We start from the raw sequence: 24,857 nt of genomic DNA, 5'->3' as shown, positions 1-24,857 counted from the left end.
GGGAAAAGCTCTCAGTTTTTCCCCATTGAGAATGATATTCGCTGTGGGCTTTTCATAGATGTCTTTTATGATATTGAGGTATGTTCCCTCTATCCTTATATTTTGACGAATTTTCATCAGGAAAGAATGCTGTACTTTGTCAAATGCACTTTCAGCATCAATTGAGAGGATCATATGTTTCTTGTCTTTTCTTTCATTAATGTGATGTATCACATTGATTTGTGAATGTTGAACCACCCTCCATCCCAGGAATAAATACCACTTGTTTGTGGTGAAATACCCTTTTAATGTACTGTTGGATTCTACTGGCTAAGATCTTATTGAGTATTTTGGCATCATGTTTATCAGGGATGTTGTTTTGTTTTGTAATTCTTTTTGATGGGTTCACTGTTTTTTGGATAAGGGTAATGCTGGCCTCATAGAATGATTTTGGAAATTTTCCTTCTATTTCTATTGTATGAAACAGCTTCAGTAGAAGAGGTATTATTTCTTCTTTAAATGTTTGGTAGGATTATTCTAGGAAGCGATCTGGCCTTGGACTCTTGTTTTGGGGGAGGTTTTTTATTATTGCTTCAATTTCCTTGATGGTTATTGGTCTGTTCAGATTGTCTATTTCTTCCTGTTTCAGTCTTGGTAGTTTATAAGTTCCTAGGAATGTGTCCACTTATTCTAGATTACTTAATTTTTTGGCATATACTTGCTGATAATAATTTCTAATAATTGTTTCTATTTCCTTGGTGTTAGTTGTGATCTCTCCCCTTTCATTCATGATTTTATTAATTTAAGTCCTTTCCCTTTTCTTTTGGATAAATCTTCCCAGGGGTTTATTGATCTTATTAATTCTTTCAAAGAATCAGCTTCCAGTTTTGTGGATCTGTTCTACTGTTTTTCTGGTTTCTATGTCATCGATGTCTTCTCTAATCTTTTTTTATTTCTCTTCTCCTGCTTGGTTTACACCTTATTTTTTGTTCTTTCTCCAGGTCCTTTAGATGTAAAGCTAGCTTGTGCATTTGGGATTTTTCTAATTTTTTTTTGAGAGAGGCTTGGATGGCTGTGTTTTTCCCTCTTAGGACTGCCTTTGCAGTATCACATAAGTTTTGAACCAATGTGTTTTCATTCTCATTAGTTTTGATGAATTGCATAAGTTCTTCTTTAATTTCCTGGTTGACCCAATCATTGTTTAGCAGGATGGTCTTTAACCTCCAAGTGTTTGACGTCTTTCCAAATTTCTTCTTGTGTTTGAGTTCCATTTTCACAGCATCGTGGTCTTAAAATATGCAGGGGATAGTCTCAATCTTTTGTTGTCCACTGAGGCCTGATTCGTGATCCAGTGTGTGGTCTTTTCTGGAGAAAGTTCCACATGTTTTCAAGAAGAATGAGTGTTCTGTTGTTTTAATATGGAATGCTCTGTATATATCTAAAAAGTCCATCAGGTCCAATGTGTCATTCAAAGTTCTTGTTTCTTTGTTGATCTTCTGCTTAGATGATCTGTCCATTGCTGTGAGTGGAGTGTTGAGGTATCCTACTATTATTTTGTTATTATCAATATGTTTCTTAATTTTGGTTATTAATTGGTTTATATAATTGGCTGCTCTCATGTTGGGAGCATAGATATTTAAAATTTTTAGATTTTCCTATTGGATAGACCCTTTACATATGATACAGTGTCCCTCTACATCTCTTATTACAGTCTTTGGTTTAATATTGAATTTGTCTGATATGAGGCTTGCTATCCCAGTACTCTTTTGAGGTCCAGTAGCATGGTAAATTGTTCTCCATCCCCTCACTTACAATCTGTAGGTGTCTTTAGGTTCCAGATGAGTCTCTTCTAGACAGCATATGGATGGGTCCTGTTTTTTTAATCCAATCTGGAAACCCTGTGTCTTTTCATGGGATCATTTAGCCCATTTACATTCAGAGTAACTACTGAAGAATATGAATTTAGTGCCATTGTATTGACTGTAAAGTCCCTGTTTCTGTAGATTTTCTGTTTTTTTTTTTCTTTTCTATTCTATGTGACTCTTGGAGATTCTTTTCACTTACATAATCCCCCTTAATATTTCCTGTAGGGCTGGCTTGGTGGTCACATATTCTTTCAGTTTTTGTCTGCCCTGAAAGCTCTTTATCTCTCCATCCATTCTTAATGACAGCCTTGTTGGGTAAGGTATTCTTGTCTGCATGTTCTTTTCATTTAGTACCCTGAGTATGTCTTGCCAGGCCTTTCTGGCTTGTCATTTTTCTTGGAACAGGTCTGACATTATTCTGATGTTCCTCCCTCTGTATGTAAGAAATCTGTTCCCCCTAGCTGCTCTCAGAAAACCTTCCTTGGCTCTAAGATTTGCAACCTTCACTGTTATATGTTGAGGTGTTGATATATTTTTATTGATTTTGGGAGGGTTCCTCCTTGACTCTTGGACATGGATGCTTGTTTCCTTCCTCAGATTAGGGAAGTTCTCAGCTGTGATTTGCTCAAATAGACCTTCTAGCCCTCTCTGTGTCTCCACCCCCTCGGTATCCCAATTATTCTGACATTGATCTAAGTCTACTTTCATAGACCACCAGCTGCCTATCCCTATTTTCCTCAGCTTCCTTCCTTTCTATCAGCTTATCTTCTAGATCACTGATTTGCTCTTCTGCCTCATTTACCCTGGCTTTTAGAGTATGCAATTTAGACTGCATCTCATTAATATCATTTTTAAGTTCAGCCTGACTAGATCTCTTTACTTCCCTTAGATATTCTATATTGTCACTAATGCTTTTTTCATGCCTAGCTATTGACTTCATGATTTATATCCTGAAGTTTATCTCTGACATCTTGTTTATATACATATCCATCATTTCTGTGGCAGAGGACATTGTTCTGGTTCTTTCCTTTGTTGAGAGTTCCTCCTCTTATTCATTCTGTCGAGGGATGGTTGAATGAATAAATAAAGTCCAAAATATCAACCATGACCCATGTTAGATGCACCCTAGCAAAATCCAGAGTGGTCAGATGTCACCACAGAATAAACAAAGCCACAATGCAACACAAGAGTAAAATTTAAAAATTGAAAAAAAAAAATTTCAAAAAGGGGGGTGAGGGGAAGGGGGTTATAATCTCTCAGTGTGGACAATGCAGGATGTTTCATTTGTTCCTAGGTCTATTTTGGTCTCTGTGTTAGAGAATCCTGCATCCCAAAATTAAAAGGAAAATGAAACTTCTATATATAAAATGTAAAACTGAATAGAGTGAAAAAAAGAGCTAAAACAAAGCATGTATCTATAACAAATACTGGTGTGTAAAAATACAAGTTAAAAATTGACTATGAAATACCAGTTGATGTAATAGATATCTAGTTGAAATGAGGAGAAGGTAAAAAAGCAAAATACATCAGAGAAAAATCATGAGAAAAGTAAGAAAGAAAAGAAAGAGAGAATATATCTGAAAAATAAACAAGTAGTGAGGTCACACCTGGAGCTCAATATACAATTTTCTCCTGGTGTTGGGATTTTACAGTCTTGTAGGATCTGTACGGTTGTCATCCACATGTTCTTCCAGCCTGTCTTCTGGGGGAGGGGCCTGCCATGCTGTTTCTTAGGTAACCCTGCCTGTGTGGAGTTGCCCCAACCCCTGTCAGGGGCTATAAACTCAGTGGAAACCAGCCTTCTGTGTGTCTTTTGTTCCTTGAGGGTTTTCCACACCTCTTCAGAGGATCAGACCAAAAATGGCCCCAGCCAAACCTCTCACCCAGAGCAGAAAAAACTCAGTCTTCCCTCTGTCATAGACCTTCCAGGAGAAAGAGTCTCCTCTTCTGACTGCACTGATGAAAGCTGCAGCATCCCATGGTTCATGCCCACAGTAACTCTCTAGGAGGCAGTCTCAGGGACCCAGGAGTGCCTTTGCCCTTTGTGATTTTATAACCACAAGCATCTGTGGGCTGGAGCATACATCAGAAGATCCAGAATCAGGTCTGGGTTCCACTCTAAAGCCCTTTCCCAGACACTACTGCTCTGGGAGTTTTTGCCTAGTTGTAGGCATGTGTTCCAGATTTTTTCAGGCTGTTCAAGGAAAGAGTGGTTATCTACCTGCCCAGCTCTCAGTTAGGCAAGCAGAGCTGAGAATCCCTTCTTGGGCTTGCTGACCATAACCTGCTTCCTGACTCCACTGCTCTGGCTCTCTACTGTTTCAAGAATCCCCTTTTGCTCTGTGGTCCCTCATAACCTGAGACCACAGTGCCCTAACTAGAATTCTGCCTTTTCAATTCCAGAATCCCCTTCAGAGTCTTTGTCTCTTACTAGAGCAGATTTCTAAGGGTTCAGATTTTGCTCTCTGGTGTTGTATCACTTTCCAGGAGCCAGCATATGGAGGATCCCTCCCCCTTCTGTTATCTTCCAATACCCTCCCCCATGGATTCATGACTCCACACAGCCTACCTTGCAAAAAGCCATGCTTTTCTGCTTGTAGAGATCCAGACGTACATTCTTACAAGTCAGGTTGATTTCATGGGTGTTCAAAATGGTTTGATAGCTATCCATATAAATTCAGGGGACTAGCTGAAATGGGGTCCCCTACTCTTCCACCATCTTGCTTCCTCTTCTAGATCAAAGTATTTTCTGTTAAAGTTCCTGAGCTAGATAATGAATTCAGAAGTGCTTCATGAATTTTGAGAAAAGATTATTCTCTTAGAGACATGAGTAATAAAACATACAATAATTAAAATTAGCCATCGGCACAAGGTTGTCATCATTCACCTTATAGGAAAGCATGTGATTGTGGTTATTAGGAGATAGTGTGTTTCCTATAATGAAGGTGACTGGCTTGACTCCTGAGGACTAAAATATAACTAAAGCTGTAATTTAATCAGTGCTTTTGTACTCTGAAGAAAGATTGTATTATTTTAACTGGGGGTGGTTTGCCAAAATTTTACACAAAAGAGGGGGGAAAGAGTAAGAATTTAGCCTTGTTTTTTTTTAACTTTTTTCAGTTTTATTGAGATATAACTAACACACAGCACTATGTAAGTTTAAGATGTACAACATAATGACTTGATTTACATACATTGTAAAATGATTACCACAATAAATTTAGTTAACATTCGTCACCTCATAGAGTTTCAAAACTATATAACTAAATAAATATTTTTTTCTTGTGATGATAACTTTTAGGATATACTGTATTAGTAACCTTTTAATTTAGTATTATACAATGGAGAGAGAGACTGCATCTGGTGGGCATGAGATTTCTGTCACAAGATATGTCTCCTTTATTGTAGATCAATAATAAATCATTAGTCTACCCTGTGATCTAGTTTTCATACATTTCTGTGCTTGCCATATTTGTATTTCTTATTAAGTAGTCCCATGACTACCTAATTCTGTTTATCAAGCACTTTTGTGTCGTATACATTTTCTTTTTACCATTAGAACAAGGTATCTTCTATTGCAAATTTAAAAATTGGCATTTTTGCATATACTTATATGTCTTCTGAAAATAGTTAATATGAGACTCTAGTAAGAGATTGTCACCTCTGGACATAGGGACTAAAAGGACTGCCTGGGCCCATATATTTTGTATGGTAAGCTAAACTACTATAACAAATTGAATGAACAGTATTATAGCTCAAACTCAATACAGATTTATTTTTTGCTATTCTAACAGTTCAAACTGGGTGTTTCTTATTGACAGGATACTCTCCTCCAGGTAGTGATTTTTTAAAAAAAGATTTTTTTAAAGATTTTTTATTTGTTTATTTGACAGAGATAGAGACAGCCAGCGAGAGAGGGAACACAAGCAGGGGGAGTGGGAGAGGAAGAAGCAGGCTCATAGCAGAGGAGCCTGATGTGGGGCTCAATCCCATAACGCCGGAATCACGCCCTGAGCTGAAGGCAGACACTTAACCGCTGTGCCACCCAGGCACCCCTAAGAAAAGATTTTATGTATTTATTTTGAGAGAGAGAGAGTGCACAAGCAGGGTGAGGGGCAAAGGGAGAGGGAGAGAGAGAATCTTAAGCAGGCTTCATGCTAAACACAGAGCCCAATGCACACCTCAATCTCACAACCCTGAGATCATGACCTGAGCTGAAAACAAGAGTTGGAAGCTTAAATGACTGAGCCACCCATGTGCCCCCAGGTAGTAATTTATAAACTCCCCCCCCATCTTTTGAATGCACCATCCTCTAGAGCTTTATTGTCATACACATTTAGTTGAAAGAAGAGAAAATTGTGGGGAAGGTATACTCACTACTTATAAACCTTGCACAGATCAGAAAATGGCACAACTTCTACTCTTGCCCCATTAATTAAAAATCCAACTGCATAGACACATACAATTACAAAGGAAGCTGACACATTTAGCATAACTGTGTGTCCAGAAGACAAGTAAGTGGTTTTGGTAATCAGCTAGTAGTTTCTGCCAAATCCTATAAAGGTGAGTACAACTTTATACCTTGAAGATAGCACCAAAGACCTCCTGTTCAGGTGGCCAGACAGCCACACTATTAGATATATGTCTTTAATCTCTAGCTATATTACCAAAAAAATGAATTTATTACTTAGTGGTAATAACTGAAGTTAAGGTCAAAGTACTAGAAGAATTTTAATCTGTCATTGGGCATTGCCATAATTCCCAGCCCCTCAATAGTAATTAGTGCTTCATAATAGGAGCTAGACACAACTGGGGGGAGACTGTCACTTCTTACCCAAGTTTTTTTTTTTGCAAGAAATTGTTTATTTATACCCTTAACTTTTATAAGAAATGTCCACAACTATTTCCTTCCTTTTTTTAATTGTTTGAGTGCCTTTATTTTTTTATTATTATTTTTAAATGATTTTTTATTATATTATGTTAGTCACCATACAGTACATCCCTGGTTTCCAATGTAAAGTTCGATGATTCATTAGTTGCGTATAAACCCAGTGCACCATGCAATACGTGCCCTCCTTACTACCCATCACCAGTCTATCCCATTCCCCCCACCCCCCTCCCCTCTGAGGCCCCCAGTTTGTTTCTCATAGTCCATAGTCTCTCATGTTTCATTCCCCCTTCTGATTACCCCCCTTTTCCTTATCCCTTTCTTCCCCTACCAATCATCCTAGTTCTTATGTTCCAAAGATGAGAGAAATCATATGATAATTGTCTTTCTCTGCTTGACTTATTTCACTTAGCATTATCTCCTCCAGTGCCGTCCATGTTGCAGCAAATGTTGAGAATTCGTTCTTTCTGATAGCTGAGTAATATTCCATTGTATATATGGACCACAGCTTCTTAATCCAGTCATCTGTTGAAGGGCATCTCGGCTCTTACTCAAGTTTTAATATTCCTTGTGAATGTGAGAAAATACTGGAAACTCATAGAAATATGAGAAAGGATTAAAATCCTTAGGCTATGTTGAACTAATTATCCTACATAGATTCTTGGCATTATTGATGTCTTAAATTCTTTGTCAGCCTATTTTTCCAATAGTTTTCCATTTCAGAGAAAGAAAACTGATGGAATATGGAATAAACCACTGCATGAAAAAAAATACATGTTTGCTATAGCCCGAATAGTGAATACCAATTTATCATCTACTTCATTCCTATGCTTACTTGTCTCTCCAGCTAGCATTTCAGTTTTGTGTTATTTTCATGTGGTTCTGATGAAATATAAAATCTATTCTTAACATTAATTTAACTTGCAAATTCAAGATCACAAAGGAAGCTTCTTCTAAAGTAAATAAAATATATATAAAGAAATATAGAAATCATGACTAATGTGTTTGGTATCAGGTTAAGTTTCATATAATAAAACATTTACATTACTTTGAATTCACTACAGCATTAAAACAAATGTTTTGCTTAAGTACCATACTCATTGCACTGAGCCTCTTATAACTCTAACAGTGTCAGAGTTAAATTAAATTAAAATGTTAATTGTGTCTTGTGAATTTATTGCTATGCATTTTTGAAGTTCTAAAAAGCAACAGATAACTAGAGTATTTATGCATAATTCTTGTAATTGACTGAAGATAATTCATGAAAATTCTAATGCAATAACCTAACTGTACATAAGTTGACATCAATGAATAGTTTGTCTGTCAGACAGAATTAAGATGCAAGTGTAAAAATTAAATGATATCATATTCAATTTCTGTTTTATACTCCATATTTCTTTAAACTAATGTTTCCCCAGATTTATGGCAAGTATATACATTGGAGAAGCCTTGGGAGAAGAAAATAACTTCAGAAAAAATTCTGCACTAATATTGGTATGTTCCATGAAGAAGATACCATAAACCTTTGGGGTTTTAAAAGAATAAAATACATGATTACCATGGAAAAGCCTTCATTACTCAAAATGTCACCTATAAACTTATAAATTAAAACTTGTCCATGCACTCCAATTAGTTTATTTGGGAAGTCATTCACAGGAGCCTAATAAGGCTGCCATTGTTGAAAAATGTTTTGGATTTCCCTTCCTTTTGAAAGATGCCTTCTATGAATGACCCACATTATTTTCAATATTCTTCATGGTAACAAATCATAATCTTTTGAGTATGGACTTGATTTTGAGTTAAGGAGGGCACGTATTGCATGGTGCACTGGGTGTTATATGCAACTAATGAATCATCGAACTTTACATCGGAAACCGGGGATGTACTGCATGGTGACTAACATAATATAATAAAAAAATCATTAAAAAATCATCAAAACTTAAAGAAGGTGACCACAGTCTTGAATAAGTTGGCTAATATTATTTAAGGCTAACAAACACAGTTTTAAAATACAGTGCTATCATTGGCTTGTTTGTGTGGTTAAAAATAATTCCATTCAACAGATACTTACTGAATGTTTGAGATGTATGAAACACTGTTTTAGATGCTATAGAGTAGTACTTAACTCTGGTTATGCAATAAAAGTACCTGTGATGTTTCTAAAATACTGAGTCCCACTCCCATAAATTATGATTTATTAGTCTAAAGTGGGGCCAAAATATTGATGTAAAATTTTGAAAATAACCCCAGAGGATTGTAACGTGTAACCATGATTTCAAATGAATGAAGTAGAAGATTTAGAAATTAGTAAGAGAAATGGCTGGATATAATGGAGGGGAAAAATTGCCTTTGACTATCTGTTGCATAAACTTCTCTTATGGGGTCACAATCTCTGGAGTAATACTAAAGAGTGAAAATAAAGTACATTTACTCAATGTTTACTCTGCACCAAGCAGTTTTCTTGGGTGTCCACATGTCATACAGTATTTAATCCTCACAACATTTATTTGAAGTATATAATTGCTATGGTCTGAATGTTTGTGTTTCCTCAAAATTCATATTTTGATATCTTAACCTTCAAAAGTGATGGCATTAGTATGTGGAGCCTTTAAAAGATGGTCATGTGGGTAGAATCCTCATGGATGGGGTTAATACTTTATAAAAGAGACCCCAGAAAGTTCCCTAACCCCTTCCACCACGTGAGGGCACAGAAAGAAGGTATCATCTGTAAACCAGAAAGTGGGTTCTCACTAGACACTGAATTTCCAGTGACTTGATCTTGGACTTCCAGCTTCCAGAACTGTGAGAAATAAACTTCTGTTGTTTATAAGCTACCCAGTCTGTCGTAGCAATCTAAACAACTAATAATCTTCTCCCTTTTTAATAATAAGAAAAAAAAAGGTCAGAGAGGTTATATAATACATAGATAGTAAATAGCAGAGCCAGGATTCAAATCCAGGCCTGTCTGGCTTCTAAATTCTTATTCCTTCCACTCTACAAAATTGCTTAAAATAAGACTAATACTAAGTATGATGCATTAAGTGTTACAAGACTTGAATTCAGAAGGAGAGAGAATTTCTATCTGATGATAATAAGCAAAACTTTGTAAAAAAATAACATTTAAGTCAGAATATGAAAGAGTGATAAGATTTTTATAAGTGGACATAAAGAGGCAAGGATTTTAAATATGAGGAAAAACATACAGAAAGAAAACAATGAAATGTATTTGAATGATTGAGAATGGTCCAATTTAATGGTTCTCAAATGTGGTATTACTGCTATGATGTTTAGAAATAAGTAAGGGCAATTTTGTTTTCCTCATAAATGTGACACTTTAAAATGCACACAACAATTTTGCAAAATAAGCAATTTTACTTAGTGTCTTTATTGAAATGTAAGCATATGTGCAGAGAAGTAACAGGAAATAAGTCATGGTAAAGAATACTAGTGCTTACAGTATTCCCAGTCCTCCTTTTTTTCTGGATGCATGGGAAATTTGAATCTTTTTGCATTCTTAAAGTTAAGTGAAGCCAATGAAAAATGAAATAAGCACCATGAGTTATTTGCAGGCAGAAGCATTTACAATCAGTCATACAATTCTAATCATTTTTTTCCTGATGATTTAAACCCTGGAGGGTAGTAATGTGAAGATGGTGCCACAAAATTGAAGCATCATATATGACTGAACCATCTCAGGGAGGACAACTATCTTAAGGAGATGGCTGAGACTGCACAAGACTTTACTAGTCTTAAAAGAAAATAAAAGGTAAAGGACAAAAATAAAGTCTATACAATGGTATTTTTTCTTTTTTATAGAGTTACACTTAAAGATTTATATTGAGTGCTTCCCTTTCCTGTTTTGTGTGTTAATTTTATTTAGCGTAAAAATTGTGAAAATATATAGTTGTTTTACTCAAAAATTTCTATTTTTGAAAAAAAAAATAAGACAACCTTATGCAGGAGATCAGTGAAATAAATAATCTGTAGTGTGACCATTCATCTCTGATACAGTATAAACCTATATTTTGAGGCTAGAGAGCCTTTGTGATCCTTATCCATCCAGACTTTATATGTAACTCTTGATATGAAGCTAGTCTTTGCTTGAAACCCTTGAAGGTCAAACCCATTTTTCAAGGACAGCCTACAACAGTAGTAAAGCTCAAAAAGGAAGCTTAGTTCTCTATACTCCCTCACTCCATCTCCCAAAAGAAAGAAGCAACTGTCTCATTAAAGTCAAAAGACTACAAGAGACGATGGAAAATAATAAAATGAGGGGGGAAAAAAGCTCAAACAATAAACAATTAGTGCTGCAATACGATAGTCCCTATTTTCTTGCAGATTCTGAATTAGAAGAGTAAAGTCTGCCCTACTCATCCCTTGCCTCAGTATAAATAGGTGGAATCTGCCACTGGAGCTGTGGTCTCCTGCTATTCTCCCATAGCTTGCTAAATGCCTCTTTAATGTATTTTACTTGGAGTCTTGTTCCATTTGGCCTGCTATAATAAAAATACCATAAACTGGGGTGTTTAAAGAGCAAATACTTATTTCTTACAGTTCTGAGGCTAAGAAGTCCAAATCAAAGTGCTGGCAGATTTGGTGTTTTGTTAGTGCCCTTTTCCTGCTTCCTAGACAGCCATCTTGCTGTGTCCTCATATGGCAGAGGGGTGTAAGAACTCTCTGGGATCTCTTTTGTAAGGACATTTATTCCATGAGGGCTTCACCTTCATGACCTACTCACCTCTCAAAGACCTCACTTCCTAGTACCATTGCATTGGGAGTTGGATTTCAACACATGAATTTTAGGGGGCACAAATATTAAGTCCCTAACACTTGACTTTTCTTGTGTCCTCATGGCTCTATTCCCAGAAAAAAACAGTCTCCGGTGAACCAGCTAATAAGACTAAGTATGAACACATGCCTCTGATTTGACATCTTGAGTTTCTATGCCTGCTACCCAGAGAAGCAGGGGAAATCTTAGGTAGCAACAGTGGTTGTGGTATCTGGAAAAATACCAGGGGCTTACGTTAGTCACCTTCTTCTCTTACAGGGGACAGCCACTCTCCATTTCATTTCTTTATTTTTCTGCATTGACCTTAGCAGAAAATAACACCAAAAAAAAGGAAAGATGTTTTTGTGTCATCCTATTATGTGATAGGCAGAGAAAATTTTATGCGTGGTTATTTTGGCCAAAGGCAACTGACCATAGTCTGTTTGAAAGAAATTTACACAAGCAAAATACACATAAATGCCATAGGCTATATATGGCATTTCTAACACACTCAATACTATCTGTGGTTGCTGGTTCCAGTAAGGCAAAGCTTGGAGGCTGTTATTGTGGGCCTGAAATGTGAGAAAGACAGCCCAGGCCACAGCCCTTTAAACGCTCTTTTCCTGAAAGTGAAATTGAGGCTTTGCAGGAAAAAGTTACCTCTTTGTCTGATTAATGAGGCTTACTTCTCCCTCCTGTGTTTATATTTTTTTCTATAATACCTACACCCATTTTAGATCCTGCTTCTAGTATACTACTTCTAACTCTTGTCATGTTCTTGGGAATAAAAGATTCTATATGTTTCTGCCAATTCTTGAGTTGGAGACACTCATAACTTGGCATCATGTATATTTATGAACAGAACACTTGGCTTTGGCAATGATTAGCCTCTATTTCTGGCTCATTACCACTCAGACAATGAGTGTATGGGCAAGAAGCAGAGAAAAAATCTTTTATGGCAAAGACTGGACATCCCAGTATCTGTGGCTCTCTGTTGCCCACATTATAGAAGCAAGAACATTTCACATTTTCCATTTCCTTCAAATATATAAACTCACTAGAAGGTGAATCCCTGTGGTGGTATGACTGGATTTTAACAGATAATATCAGCATAAAACTCACTTTTTTAAATGCTTGTGTCTTTTTTAAGTGATTGTGCCCTCATAATTATTACTAAAAAAGAAAAATATATGCTTTTTATCTGGGATGTTTATACAATCAAATGATTCATTGCCATATCTGATATCCAATTGTTATTTATCAAAAATAAACTATTTAAAAGCATTGTAGTCTTTTGTTCCCAGTTGGCAGGAAAACAATCTAGAAATATGAGTATGTTTTGTTGTTGTTGTTATCAGTTTCATTAGATGTGTCTAATATTGTTCCAGTTCATTTTAGTAAAAGTATTTTAACCCATCTCATCAGTCCTTAACTGATTTTCTAAGGTGAAGAGTGTCTGGTTATTTTTTTTCTCACAAATGTAACATAAATCAGACATGATTCATTGAAGTAGTTAAGACTGGAAATAGGGGACACTGCTACATATTTCCAAATGGTTTTACTGTTTAAGATGTGACATTTCTCTTCATGCTATCATTTAGTCTGTCAACTCTCTCTAAATTACACTATCAGAGAATTAACAAAGGGTATTTCACAATTGATTTCTCCCGAAATAAGCATGAGGTACTAGAAATCACCCAGTGTTTGTACATAAGTAAGCATTACTGTTTTTACTTTCCATTAAAGTCTCATCATTACACTATGAGAATAGTTGTAATGAGATGGTGTTTGTGGCAAGACTTATCAGCAATAAAAAAATTAAATGGCTCTGTTCAAATTTGTAAGTTAGAGAATCAAAATATCTTTGATGTGGTATTTTCTAAACTTGGTATTAAGAAATTTTGTTTGTCCATGTATATGATTTATGTATTTTGAACACTTGAAACAATTCACATTTCCCCCCTTATGACTCTAACAAACAAACTCTTCCAAAAATAGACCATTCAGAATAAGTGACAGGAATAAAAGGTACAGCATAAGGAATAGAGTCAATAATATTGTAATAGCACAGTATGGTGACAGATGGTAGCTACACTTGTGGTAATCATAGCATAACGTTTAAACTTGTCAAATCACTATGCTGTACACCTGAAACTAGTGTAATATTGAGTGTCAACTATGAAAAAAAAATAGACCATTCAAAGTGCCAAGTTCCAAGAAATGGCTCTCTTTTAATGGCAACAAGGGAAAACTGTAAAAAGCTTGGTAATATATTTGCCTGTAGGAAGTGGGCATGTTATGTGATTATTATGCAAAGGGTTTGTAATTGCTAATGGAGGCCTGGAAGATATATTTATACAAATGAAAATGAGGCAGCTTGTAGATTGGAAGGATGTAGAATTCCCATTTGCAAAGTCTAAAAGCATGAGTTTTATTTAATCCACTGTATATTTTGACTGAAATAAGGCTTATTATTAACTCTTAATTGACTACAGAGACAAGGTCTTTCTTTCCCATAATAAAAACATATTATGCATCTTCTTGCTTTTGTTCTCTTTGTCCATCTAACTGAACATCCATCTCTCCTCTTTTCAGCCTTGTCTATCTCTACATATTTGTAAAATTCCAGTTGATCTTAGCCTTTTCTTATAATTCCTTATCATTCCTATCAAACTTACCTCATTTAGTTCATTATGGCTCCCATGTCCTATACCTTTTTGTTGATATTATATTTAACTTTTTACATGCAAATGTGTCTTTTTTTAAAGATTTTATTTATTTATTTGACAGAGATAGAGACAGACAGCGAGAGAGGGAAAACAAGCACGGGGAGTGGGAGAGGAAGAAGCAGGCTCATAGCCGACGAGCCTGATGTGGGGCTCTATCCCATAATGCTGGGATCACACCCTGAGCTGAAGACATATGCCTAACAACTGCACCACCCAGGCACCCCAACATGCAAATGTGTCTTAATTCTCCAATGAAATTAAAAATTCTTTGAAGGTAGAGGTTGTTCTAAATGTCTTTATATCTCTTACACAGTACTGATAAATAGAACAGAGCCCAGAAATAAACCTTCACATATATGGTCAATTGATTTTCAACAAGGGTACCAAAACCATTTAGCAGGGCAAGGATAGTCTTTGCAACAAATGGCAATGGGAAAACTGGATATTCAATGCAAAAAAAAATGAAGCTGGACCTTTACTTTAAGCCATATTCAGGAATTAACTCAAAACAGATGAGAGACCTAAACTTTAGAGAGAGAACAATAAAACTCTAAAAAGAAAACATTGGGAAAATTATAGCATTGGATTTAGCAATGATTTTTAATATAACATCCAAAGTACAGAAAACAATGGTACTGGCACAAAAACAGACACATGGACCAATGGAACAGAATAGAGAACCCAGAAATGGACCCTCGGCTCTTTGGGCAACTAATCTTTGATAAAGCAGGAAAAAACATCCGGTGGAAAAAAGACAGTCTCTTCAATAAATGGTGCTGGGAAAATTGGACAGCTACATGCAAAAGAATGAAACTTGACCACTCTCTCACACCATACACAAAAATAAACTCCAAATGGATGAAAGACCTCAATGTGAGACAGGAATCCATCAAAATTCTAGAGGAGAACATAGGCAACAACTTCTATGACATCGGCCAGAGCAACCTTTTTCACGACACATCTCCAAAGGCAAGAGAAATAAAAGATAAAATGAACTTATGGGACTTTATCAGGATAAAGAGCTTCTGCACAGCCAAGGAAACAGTCAAAAAAACTAAGAGACAGCCCACGGAATGGGAGAATATATTTGCAAAGGACACCACAGATAAAGGACTGGTATCCAAGATCTACAAAGAACTTCTCAAACTCAATACACGAGAAACAAATAAACAAATCATAAAATGGGCAGAAGATATGAACAGACACTTTTCCAATGAAGACATACAAATGGCTAACAGACACATGAAAAAATGTTCAAAATCATTAGCCATCAGGGAAATTCAAATCAAAACCACACTGAGATACCACCTTACGCCAGTTAGAATGGCAAAGATAGACAAGGCAAGAAACAACAATTGTTGGAGAGGATGTGGAGAAAGGGGATCCCTCCTACATTGTTGGTGGGAATGCAAGTTGGTACAGCCACTCTGGAAAACAGTGTGGAGGTCCCTTAAAAAGTTAAAAATTGAACTACCCTATGACCCAGCCATTGCACTACTGGGTGTTTACCCCAAAGATACAGACGTAGTAAAGAGAAGGGCCATATGCACCCCAATGTTCATAGCTGCATTGTCCACAATAGCCAAATCATGGAAGGAGCCGAGATGCCCTTCAACAGATGACTGGATTAAGAAGCTGTGGTCCATATATACAATGGAATATTACTCAGCTATCAGAAAGAACGAATTCTCAACATTTGCTGCAACATGGACGGCACTGGAGGAGATAATGCTAAGTGAAATAAGTCAAGCAGAGAAAGACAATTATCATATGATTTCTCTCATCTATGGAACATAAGAACTAGGATGATCGGTAGGGGAAGAAAGGGATAAAGAAAAGGGGGGTAATCAGAAGGGGGAATGAAACATGAGAGACTATGGACTATGAGAAACAAACTGGGGGCCTCAGAGGGGAAGGGGGTGGGGGAAGGGGATAGACTGGTGATGGGTAGTAAGGAGGGCACGTATTGCATGGCACTGGGTGTTATATGCAACTAATGAAGCATCAAACTTTACATCGGAATCTGGGGATGTACTGTATGGTGATTGACATAATATAATAAAATAAAAAAAGAAAAAAAAAGAAAACAAAGAAAAATAGATAAAAAATAATTTATTGAAAATATACCCTTTGTGCATCTGAAAACATAATCAGCAAGGTAACCCATAAAATGGGAAAAATCACAAATCATATATCTGATAAGGGTTTAATACCCAAAATGTAATAAAGAAACTCCTACAATCTAGCCACAGGGTCAGGGATGATGGCAGAGTAGATTTCTTAACTCACCTTGTCCTATGAATGCATTGGGTAACAGTTATACCTATGCAACTAACTCTGAAAACAGCCTGATGATTGGGAGGACAAACCTTACACAATTTATTGTAGAGAGGAGACCACATCAAAAAAGGTATGAGAAACACAGGCATGGATGGGAAACAAACACTTGGTGAGACTAATCATGAACAGAAAAGATACTACAAGCACAGAGAATCAGTAGTATCAAACCCCACACCAGGCACTCCAGGAACTGGATACCTGCACTGAGAAAATGAGTTCCCACAACATCTGGACTTAAAAACCAGTGGGGCTTAACTTTGGGTGCTATATATATTTTTAAAGATTTTATTTATTTATTTGTCAGAGAGAGAGAGACAGAGACAGAGAGCACAAGCAGGAGGAGAAGCAGGCAGAGGGAGAAGCAGGCTCCCCACTGAGCAAGGAGGCCAGGACCCTGGTATCATAACCTGAGCCAAAGGCAGATACTTAACTGACTGAGTGACCAAGGCATCCAAACTTTGGTAGCTTTTAAATTCAGCAGGCTTAACTCCAGGAGAACCAGAGGGTGATAGGAAACTGAGTCTCCATTCTTAAGAGACAACAAAATAAATAACTTGGCCTGGGACACAACATAGAAGAAGCAGTTTGAAAAGCAACTAGGGTATACATGAAGAAGATGTATTTACTAATCTCAGAACATGTGCTGTAAGATCAGGGATATACAGATTTCTCCAGGAACAAATGTGCTGGTGGACATCATTTATCTTCCCCTCTCCCATCCTAGGTAGCCAGAGATTTGCAGGAGGCAGCACTAACTCTCCCCACCCATTTTGCTAGCACCGAAATGCCTTACCACTTAATTCCACTGCAGATCCATGCCATCCAACTTGCCTACCTCAACAGCTATTCCTCTGAAGCTGCTCTTGCCACATCACACCCTGAGAGCAGCCCCAGCAGAGACCTGCACAAATCCAAAGTGAGTCCTGTCCTGGGGAGAGATAACCCTACACATTAGCATGCCCACAATTCCAGCAGCCAAGCTTCTTATCAAGCTGCACAGAGAGTGACCCTGGCATTTGGTGTGCCTACAACCATGGCAGAGAAGCTAATTGTAAACACCTAGTCTGATTGCCAACTCCATCCACCAATGAAAGTCTCTGTTAGTCATACAGAAAGCAAACTCTGCTGTTTTGTATGCTCACAGCTGTGGTAGAAAGGCTAACTATAGACATCTAGCCTGACTGCCAACCCTGCCCACCTACTAGTCCCCAGCAGCCTGATAGCACTCTCAATGGCACAGTGACCAAACACCTCCCAATGTGCCCTCAGCAGGCAAAGCAGGTCATTGTAGCTAGCTGGGGTAAAGACAAGTGTGGTTCGGCCATAATAGTAGGGAACACACAAACCACATAGGAGTCATCCATGAAGCACTTGCTTCTGTTGACAAAGGATATTGCACTATAGAACACCACTAGACCTTGTCTACACAAGACCACTACTTTTATGACTAGGTGCTGTAGCTGACTTACCTAATACATAGAAACAAACACAGAGAGTTGGACAAAATGAGGAGACAAAGAAATATATCCCAAATGAAAGAACAAGACAAAATGACCACAAAAGAGCTAAATGAAACTAAGATAAACAATATACCTGAAAAATAATTCAAAGTAATGGTCAGAAAAGCACTTACTGGACTTGAGAAAAGAAAGGATTAACTCAGTGAGAATGCAATAGAGAGAAAATATGTATTAAATAATCAAGTCTGAAGAATTCAATAACTGAAATAAAAAATTATATTCAATGAAATAGACAGATTAGAAGATACAGAAAATGGATTAGTGACCTGGAAGACATGCAAGGAAAGCAACAAAGTCAAACAGAAAAATGATGATGATAATAATAATAATAACAGCAATAATAATAAATGAGAACAGAGGAATAATTTAAGGGAACTCAATGACAGAATCAAGCATAACAAAATTTGTATTACAGGGATCCCAGAAATGAAGAGAGAGTGAGGGGGGAAGGAAACTTATTTGAAAAAATAATAGCTGAAAATTTCCCTAATCTGGTATGATAACAATATCCAAGTTCAGAAAGTGTAGAGACCCCCCACAAAATCAATGTAAGGAGGTCCACAAAAAGACATGATAATTAAGAAAGTAAAAAGTAATGATCCTTTTTAAAGCAACAAGACAAGACAGTTACATACAAGGAAAACCCCCATAAGGTTATCAGCTGATTTATTTTTAAGGGAAACATTGCAGGTCAGAGAGAGGCATGGCATATTAAAAGTGCTGAAAGGGAAAAATATACAACCAAAAATACTCTGCCCTGCAAGATTATCATTCAGAATAAAAGAGAGAGTTTCACAGACCAAAATAAAAATAAAAATAAAAGAATTCATTACAACTAAACCAGCCTTACATGGAAATCATTCATGTGGAAAGAAAAGGCCTTAAGTAGAAGAAAGAAAATTACGAAAAAAAATTCACAGGAAAAGGCAAACACATAATAAAGGTATTAGTATGTGTATCGTATAGTAAAAATATTAAAGTTAATTATATCTACAATAAGCAGTCAAGAGATACACAAAATTTAAAAAAGATGTAAAATATCATATACATAAAATGTAGAGATGGAGTAAACATTTAGTGATTTTAGAATGTGTTTGAACTTAAGCAACCATCAACTTAATAAAAACTGTTATACATATAAAATGTTATATATAAACCTAATTGTGACAACAAATCAAAAACCTATAGTAAATACAAAAAAAACAAAGAGAAAGGAATCCAAGTATAATACTAAATAAGGCCATCAGACCACAAGGAAAGAGAGTGAAAGAAAAAGGAAGAACTACAAAAACAACCAGGAAAAATTAATAAAATTGCATTAGGTACACACCAATCAATACTTACTTTAATGTAAGTAGACTAATGCTTCAATCAAAAGACTTATGATGGGGTACCTAGGGGGCTCAGTCAGTTAAGTGGCTGCCTTTGGCTCAGGTCATGATCCCAGAATCCTTCAATTGAGTCCCACATCAGGCTCCCTGCTCAGCAGGGAGTCTGCTTCTCCCTCTATCACTCCCACCCACCCGCTCATGTGCTCTCTCTCTCTCTTTCAAGTAAATAAATAAAATCTTAAAAAGAAAACTTACAGTGATTAAATAAACAAGTGGGTTAAATAAAAAGCCCATCTATATATTGCCATGAAGAGACTCACTTCAGACCTAAGGACACATACAGACTGAAAATGAAAGGATAGAAAAACATATAACATGCAAATGGAAGCAAAAAATAATAATAAGCCAGAGTAACAATACTTATATTAAGCAAATTAGACTTAAAAACAAAGCCTATACTAAGAGACAAAGAAGGACACTGAAAGTGCTGAAGGGTTCAATTCAACAAGCAGATATTACAATTGAAAATATCTATGCACCTAACATGGGAGCAACTAAATACATAAAAAAATATTTACATACATAAAGGGAGGGATTGAGAATAAGACAATAATAGCAGGGATTTAACACCCCACATACATCAAAGGATAGAACATGGAGACAGAAAATCAATGAGAAAACAGTGGCTTTGAATGACACATTAGACCAGGTAGACCTAACAGATGTGTACAGAACATTACATCCAGAAACAGCAGAATACATTTTCTTTTCAAGTGCACATGAGACAGTTTCCAGGATAAATCACATGTCAGGTTACAAAAGAAGTCTCACTAAATTTAAAAAGATAGAAATAATATAAAATATCTTTTCTGACTCCAAAATTATGAAACTCGAAAGAAATTACAAAAAATATATATATGGAAAGAACATAATTACAAGGAGGCTAAAAAACATGTTACTAAACAAGAATGGGTCAACCACGAAATCAAAGAGGAAATAAAATACACAAGGTGACTAAAAAATTGAAATCACAACAGTTCAAAACCGTTGGGACACAGCAAAAGTAGTTCTAAAATGGAAGTTTATTTTACTTTATTTTTATATTTCAAGTTTCTATTTAAATTCTAGTTATCATATAACGTAATATTAGTTTCAACATTAGAATTTAGTGATTCATCACTTATATATAACACCAAGTGCTAAGAGGTAAGTTTATAGTGACAGAAGTCTTCCTCAAGAAATGAGAAAAATCTCAAAAGATGTAACTTTACACCTGAAAGAACTAGAAAAAGAATAACAAGCAAAGCCCACAGCTAGTAGAAGGAAGGACACAATTAAGATGAAAGCAGAAATAACTGAATTAGAAACTAAACAAACAAAGCAATAGAAAAGATCACTGAAAACAGGAATTGGTTATTTGAAAAGATAAATAATATCAATTAACCTTCTCCAGACCCATAAAAAAGAGAGGAAACTCAAATAAAGTCAGAAATGAAGGAGGAGAAATAATAATTGACACCACAGAAATACAAATAATTATAAGATATTATGTAAAAGTATATGCTAATACATTGGACAACCTTAAAGAAAGGGATACATTTCTAGAACCATATAATATTCAAAAATGGAATCAGGAGGAAATAGAAAATTTGAAAAGACCAATCACTATTATTAAAAATGAATTAGCAGGAAAACAAAAAAAACATGTAAATAACAAAAGTATGGGACCAGATGGATTCACGGTGAATATACCACACATTTCAAGTAGAGTTGATACTTATGCTTCTCAAACTACTCCAAAAATAAAAAAGAAGAGAGATAGAGAAGAGGAGAGGAGCTAAGATGGTAGCATAGTAGGTAGATCCTAGGAGACTCCCATCCTTCCAACACAACTACATAACCATCAGATCATTCTGAATACCCAAGAAATCATCCTGAGGACTGACAGAACAAAATCCACAACTAGAGAGAGAGAAGAGACCACATTCAGTAATATAGGAAATTTGGAGATGTGGTTTAGGAGAGAAACAGATTGCGGGTGCTGTAAAGGGAAGTGATCCATGGTCAAATAGAAAGGCAGGAGAGAGAAGGGCACACAGGGGAACAAACAAGGAGAACACTTCCCCAAAGCCATTGGGTGGGATAGTGAAAGGAGCTGATTTTCTTGAGGTTTTGCAACCAGTGGGGCCTGAAGACTAGAGTTTAGAGGTCAGCAGGTATGGCTGGGAAAGACCCTGAGGGCACTGCCCTAGTCCAGGAAAAAAGACAGGCAAACAACCCAGAGAAAGTTGGCTTGGAAACAGCAATCTGAAGACTTCCTGGGACACATAGGAATTTATTAGCTTCTTTCTAGGTGCTTCCCTGAGGGGAGCAAGCACTGAGACTGCTTTGCAAGGAGTAAGGAAGGAGCTGGCTGGTGAAATCTCCCTCCCCTCACCCCAGCATAAACACAGAGCCAACTGCAGTAAGCAGCAGAACACTGACACTGGCTGCCTATCCTAATTACACAAGGTCCCACACCCTTGTGCTCCGGCAGTACCATCTTTCTTGTTCCAGTTTGCCTCAGTCACAGCACAGCAGGCCCATTCTCCAGAGCACCAGCAGAAACCCCTACCCACACCACATCTTTGGACCAGAGAGTTCAGCAGGGATTCAGTTCTAGTGAAAGTAGTATTGGGTCTCATTTAACAAGCAGACCAGAACACACTTAGTTAAAATTCATCACATTCTGCCCAAGGAAGAAACTGCCCACTGCAGGCAAGGAGAGCCTCTCCAGATGACAGACCTGAAGGTTAGAGTAGGCAAAACACAGCAACAGAGTGAAAGCAGCACACACAAGAGACACTCCCTAAAGCACCAGGCCCTGGAACATGTATAAACTTCATAAAGCTTTTACTCTCAGGAGCTGAAAAAACATAAGAAGCTTTTCTAATTCACAGAAGAAGACAGAAACTTACAAAAATGCCAAGAGAGAGGAATTCATCACAAATGAAACAACAAGATGAGATGATGACCATCTAGATAAGTAAGTGAAGGTGATATAAGCATTATGCATGATGGAGAATTTAAAGCAACATTCATACTCTCTGAGCTTGAGAAAAGAAAGGAAGACCTGAGGGTCACCCTTTCTGCAGAGATAAAAGAGTTAAGAGTAAGATATGACAAATGCAATAATCGATATTCAAAACAGGCTGCATGCAATGAACAAAAGGACAGAATAAGCAGAGGAACAAATAAGTGATATAGAAGATAAAATAAGGGAAATATATTGAAACTGAGAAAAAGAAGGAGAGAAGAATTAGAGAACACAAGAATAGACAGAGGGAACACAATGTTTGACTCCATCAAATATAACATTCATATTATAGGTGTCCCAGAAGAAGAGAAAGAAAAAGGGTCAGAAAATACATTTGAGGAAATAATGGCTGAAAACATGCCTAATCTGGGAAAGGAAAAGGCATTCTAATCCAGGAGGCACAGATACATGCCATCAAAAGCATGACAACCACAAGATGTATTGTCATAAAATTTGCAAAATATGGTGATAAAGATAATCTTGAAGAAGCAGTAAGACAAAAGAAGCTCTTAACTTACAAGGAAATACCCATAAGGCTATATAAAAACAATTAGCAAACATAAAGGAACACATTGATAATAACAAAGTAATAGTAGGGGGTTTTAACATGTCACTTAGATAAATGGACAGATTATATAAGCAGAAAATCAGCAAGGAAACAATGTCTTCAAATGACAAACTAGACCAGAAGGTCTTAACAGATATATTCAGGATATTTCATCTCAAAGCAGCAGAATACACATTCTTTTCAAGGGCACATGGGACATTCTCCAAAATAAATTACATACTAGGTCACAAATCAGGCCTCAACAAGTACAAAAAGATTAAGACCATAGCATACATGCTTTCTTTTTTTTTTTTTTTAAGATTTTTTTGTTTATTTGACAGAGATAGAGACAGCCAGCGAGAGAGGGAACACAAGCAGGGGGAGGGGGAGAGGGAAGAAGCAGGCTCACAGCAGAGGAGCCATGTGGGGCTCGATCCCATAACGCCGGGATCACGCCCTGAGCCGAAGGCAGACGCTTAACCGCTGTGACACCCAGGCGCCCCTATGCTTTCTAACCACAATGCAATGAATTTTTGAGTCAACAACAACAAAAAATTGGAAAGACCACAAATACATGTAGGTTAAATAACATATTACTAAACAATGAATGGGTCAACCAGGAAATTAAAAAAAAACATGGAAAGAAATGAAATTGAAAACAAAGTGGTCCAAAACTTTTGGGATGCAGCAAAATACCAATACATACCCACCTCAAAAAGCACAAAATATCTCAAACAAATAACCTTCACATAGCCTAAAGGAGCTAGAAACGAACAACAAATGAAGCCAACAGCAAGTAGAGGAAGGAAAATAATAAAGAATAGTAATAAACTATATAGAAAGTAAAAAATGTAATATAACAGATCAATGAAACCAAGAGATGGTTCTTTGAAAAAATTAATAAAACCAACAATCCCCCAGCCAGAGTTATCAATAAGAAAAAGAGAATGAACCCAAATAAAGAAAATCACAATGAGAGAAGAGTAATAACAACCAATATGACAGAAATGCAAACAATTATAGGAGAATACTATGAAAAACTATATGCCAACAACTTGGAAAACCTGGAAGAAATGGATAAATTACTAGAAATATATAAACTACCAAAATTGAAACAGGAAGAAATAGAAAGCTTGAACCAACAGATAACCAGCAAAGAAATTGAATTAGCAATCAATAATCTCCCAACAAACAAAGACAGGGACAAATGGCTACACAGGTGAATTCTACCAAACATTTAAAGAACAGTTAATATGTATACTTCTTAAACTATTCCAAAAAATACAGATGGGAATAAAATTTCTAAATTCATTCTATGAGGTCAACATTACCCTGATTCCAAAATGAGACAAAGACTCCACTAAAAAAGAAACTGCAAGACATGAACATGAATACAAAAATTCTCAGTAAAATACTTGCAACTCAATATATTATGCAAGGCAATCTGCAAATTTAATGCTATCATGTCAAAATAACATCATCATTTTTCACTGAACTAGAACAATCCTAAAATTTGTATGGAACCACAAAAGACCCTGAAAATTCAAAGCAATCTTGGAAAGGAAAAATAAACCTGGAAGCATCACGACACACATATACAGAACATTCCATCCTAAAACAACAGAATACACATTGTTCTCAAGTGCACATGGAACATTCTCTGAAATAGATCACATACTAGGTCACAAATCAGGTCCTAACCAATACCAAAAGATTGAGATTATTCCCTGCATAGTTTCAGACCATGATGTCTTGAAACTGAAACTAAATCACAAGAAGAAATTTAGAAGGAACTCAAACACCTGGAGGTTAAA

At 36.5% G+C, this 24,857-nt stretch overlaps 1 pseudogene; it reads left to right on the top strand.

Moving 5' to 3' along the window:
- Positions 1–17,353: 17,353 nt before the first annotated feature.
- The window catches only part of LOC109488493, a 197,265-nt pseudogene continuing 189,761 nt past the window's right edge, over positions 17,354–24,857 (top strand).

Source organism: Ailuropoda melanoleuca, chromosome X (genome assembly GCF_002007445.2).
Source record: "Ailuropoda melanoleuca isolate Jingjing chromosome X, ASM200744v2, whole genome shotgun sequence".
NCBI classification, from domain to species: Eukaryota; Metazoa; Chordata; class Mammalia; order Carnivora; family Ursidae; genus Ailuropoda; species Ailuropoda melanoleuca.
Note: the sequence above shows the minus strand (reverse complement) of the source record. Positions and strands in the feature narration are given on the sequence as shown.